The sequence below is a fragment of the Rhamphochromis sp. 'chilingali' genome, assembly GCF_963969265.1.
Source record: "Rhamphochromis sp. 'chilingali' genome assembly, chromosome: 21".
NCBI classification, from domain to species: domain Eukaryota; kingdom Metazoa; phylum Chordata; class Actinopteri; order Cichliformes; family Cichlidae; genus Rhamphochromis; species Rhamphochromis sp. 'chilingali'.
In genome coordinates this window covers 31,403,126-31,407,258 of record NC_137949.1, presented here as the reverse complement: position 1 = coordinate 31,407,258, position 4,133 = coordinate 31,403,126, and the positions used below count along the sequence as shown (strand labels likewise).

Here is a 4,133-nt window from a genome sequence, read left to right as displayed (position 1 = left end):
AAAGAATGAACAATTGAATTTTTGCTGAAACCGTCCCCTTAAAAAGTGCTCTCCAGTGCAAGTTTCAACAATGACTATTAAGAATAATACTATTTCACAATTATATTGTCTCTTTTGAATATATGAGGATTTTGTGTGCGATGAACCTAACTCAAATTGAATCTAGAAAAGAAGGTGTGATAAGCGTACCAGATACTCCTTGAACAGTAGGTCTGGATCTTCATTAAAGTAGATCACCAGGCTTTTAAGAGTATGCTCCCTCTTTATGTCGATGTCATCATACTAATGCAAGGGTGGAAAAAAAATGGTGAAAAAAATGGAATTGATTGATTGCATTTAATTGATGGGTTTATCATTAGTACCGACCAAACTACTGATCGCCATGATATCCTTGATCTTTTGGCCCTTTGCTCCTTTGCTCCCCTGAAAAATTTGCATCAGCTTGTCTGTTAAATTGTCCAGCTGAGCCAAGAACTTCGCCTGCAGGGGTTTTGTAGTGATCTGCAGGAACTCTGCATTCACCTGGAAATAAAACATACATAAATATAATAAACTAGAAGTTTAAATACAGACTGCTGAATCAACACACTGAAAGTTGCTAAACATTTGAACCATCAGTGAAGTTTGTCAAGACCTAAACTGTTTTTAGCTGAGTTTAGGAATATATCGCCACCTGTTGCTTTGGCATGTTCCTAGCAGCGTTTTCCTTCATTTTTGCGTTTACCTGTGGACGGGATTATTTTTTAAAACGAAAACGGAAAATCTCCGTTTTCAAAAATACCTGTGTAAGTGTGGACGTAGCCGAAATCTTTTATAATAATAAATAGGTTTGAACATCACGGGAGTGCGCATTGTGCTGCCTGCAGTTACTCTTCCGGCCACATGGTTCGCTTTTGGTAGCACCCTCAGTAAACTATGTAGTGCTTTTAAAGACACCTCAAAACGATACTTTCTACTAGAAAATGGCATATAATAATAAACACAGAATACCATATTTTTAGATTATAAAAAGAAAACAGTAAGAAAGAAGTTAGATATAGGACATCATCTTTCATTGAGCACAATGGCTAGCTGCTAATAAGCTAGCACACGCTCCGACTTAAAAGTTGGCAGCTACACAATTTCTCCTCTAAAACAAGGCACTTTTGAAAAGACCTGGCTATATTGTCAAAAAAAAAAAATAGTATTCAAGCAGAGAAGAGAATGGTAGCACCACCAAAAGTTCAAAAAACAACTGTTACAAGCTTCTATGATAAATAGCATTATAGATTTAGCTGATAAAGAAATACACAATTGGATATATGGAAAAATAATATGTTACCTTACCTGAAGGTGTAGTTTTATCCAAAAAGTACAGAGAGGCCAAGAGCAGCTGGATTCATTTAGGTGATCCTGAAAGAGCGCAAAATTTTCAAAGAAGGCGGACCGTTGTGTAACTCAGTAACTTTGTGTTCTTGTGACAAAGACTGCTTTGAGAGAAAATAATTTAGGTTCACCACACGAATAATAATTGCAGTAACGCTGGAGTGCTACATTTGCGTTGAATGAGATTAAAAATAATGTTTAAGCTTAAAGAGGGGCTTGAATTGATTTCTTTGAGTTTACAAATACTTAAGTGCAAAAATGTACTCCTCCTACCCCCAGTGCCCCAACAAACTCATTCATTTTGTGTTCAGAATCAGCCTCTGCTGGTTTTGAATAATTTTAGGTTTACACAAAGAAAATCAAATTAATTTGGTATTTTTTAATTGCATTTGTGAACAACTAACATAATTTGCAAGTGTTCTTTGAAAGGAGGACCTGAATCTGTTTTTTGAGTGTAATTGGGCGGATAATGTTCCGTGATTCCCTCTTTTTTGCACCTCATATGTTCCGCCTGAGTAGCTCGGTTCATTTTAGTATCCTGAAAATGGAGCCGGGTCAGCAAGCGGTCAGGTTACCCCCTTCAGTGCTCCAGTTCTGCTGATGAGCCGGTCGGTATTACTGCAGCAGTGGGACAGATTCCTCTGAGGTTATTATTCATCAACTGTTTTAGACCCAGAAGAGCCCGGCTGTAGTGACGCTGGTGCACATGCAACTTACTCTCTGTCAAATTTTGCTTATACTCCAATTGTTTAGCATTAGGAGAGTGAGAATGTAACTATGAAACTAATCTTTGCAATGAAATCAGATATATATTAGAAGCAAATCAAGTCTTTTTATTGTGCTGAAGTGGGAACAAACGCAGCTCTGGTAGAACAAAATAGGTTTGTGTGGATGGGCTTTTGTGCTTTATGTACCACATGCCCACTTGCATGCCATTGCTTTGTGTTTCTGGAGCTGTAAACTGTGACGCAATTACCATGGAGAAACTTTACTATGACTTTACTTGACTTAATTTTAATTATGTTCCACTTTGGTCACTTACCTGTGAAAACCTCGCTCTCTTCACTGTTGGGGTGCATGGTGTATTAACGTTTTGTATGAAGCCTTAAAAAGCTTCTTTTTTGGGTATTTTTTCATATTTTTGAATACTGGTTGGGATGGGTTTAGTAAGGAAAGTCGTTTTGACTTTTAATGCGTATCTTTAAATTATTAGCAACTCAATGATAAGAGGTCAGGGACAATAGTTTGGGATTTTTTTTGCCCACTTACTGAAAAGAATAGGGAAAATAGGGAACTTGTGTGGCTGAATTGTTTATAATAGTGTTGATGAGCACAGACAGAGTGATTACAGCTCTTAGTGCAAACTGATCAAAAGCAAAACTGTGATAATTGGAGATGATAAAACTCCAGCTGGCTCTTACCCTGTGGTGTCCCTCAGAAAGGAGAGTCGTCATATTGGGTGACAGATGGCTCATGGCTGCGTTTCATTTCTAGGGGCTTAGCTCTAGTCTGTGTCAGAGAATGTCTTTATGCTTCAGAGAAAATAATAGTGCGGTTACCAGATGAATGAATGACATTTATCAGCAGTTTAAACCCTCTGTTCTGACAACATCCTCTAATTTACACGTAGCAAATTAATCCCAGATATTTAATGTGTTCTGACTTTTCTGTGTGATGTCGTTAATGTTGTTACTTCTCTCTCTTGACTTCTCTGCCTTTTCTCTACTTGAGAAAAATAACCCAGAATTAAAGCTGACATCGCAGCTTCAGTCTCAATGACCCAGCACAGACATTTTTATACCTCTTAGTCTGATAATATTTTGGAATTCATGCAAATTTGAGATACTCGAAGAGTGAGCCAGCAGCTCCATTTACTTACTAAATGCAGTGCTGCTAACAGGTGGATCCTGTAGCATAGTTTCATGTAAATCACCTCACAGCTTCTCGGATTTAGCTCATTCTGGCACGTTCGGCAGTCCCAGCTGCAATCGTCCTCTCTGTCAAGACTGCAGCACGCTGGAACTGCTGACCTGCTCAGCTGTTTGACTGAAACAAGCTGCACAGACATGCATGTTCACTGTTTTTGCAATCTGTTTGCATAAGGAACATTTACCAGATTCACCTATGTGTTTGTGTAGCAAGATCCGCTGTCATGATCAAGCACATTTTGAATTTTATAATTCCGTTCTGCGCATATATATATATATATATATATATATATATATATATATATGTACTGCTTTTATCTTGGTGGTATTTAGGATTGAGACAAGATCAAATGGATTTTGTCTATATAGGGCATGATCTTTTCAGTGCTGCAGTCATTTGTGGGGGAATGTAAACACATAGCTGTCAGCAGGGTAATGACCATTAGCAGTGATATCGTTCAGAGAGAGTGTTTAAATGGTGTCCATCGTTGGGTTTGATAGAGTAATGCTGATTTTTGCACCAGATGAATAGAAGCACTGTTGGTTTATTCTCATATTTGGTCTACAGGTAAAAAAAAATAAAAGCCAATTTATCATTTTACTCTTTTTTTATTGGAGTAGTCAAGCTTAGAGTGTTTTTTAGCCTTTTAAAACTGTTGTTGTGAGAAGCTTTTGCAGCCATGCACAGCGACACTGACCTCGTGTTTTATGTTGGATGATATGTCTTTTCCTCCCATTCGACATGCTTTGTCAATTCATTATTATGTAGAGCTCAGTGAGAAACAATGCTTGAGTCAGATGTGAGGATATCACATGTCACATTATTCTTGAGCAATGCAG

General features: G+C 37.8%; 1 long non-coding RNA gene across 1 annotated transcript in view; it reads right to left on the bottom strand.

The window, feature by feature from the left end:
- Positions 1–1,772, bottom strand: part of LOC308389507 — a 2,578-nt gene extending 806 nt beyond the window's left edge. Inside the window, exons 1-3 of the long non-coding RNA XR_013970289.1 lie at positions 1,327–1,772; positions 367–522; positions 190–282 (exon numbers count right to left, since the gene is read on the bottom strand). This is a non-coding gene — a long non-coding RNA (uncharacterized lncRNA). The remainder of the gene's footprint in view (positions 1–189; positions 283–366; positions 523–1,326) is intronic.
- Between the last annotated feature and the right edge of the window lie 2,361 nt (positions 1,773–4,133).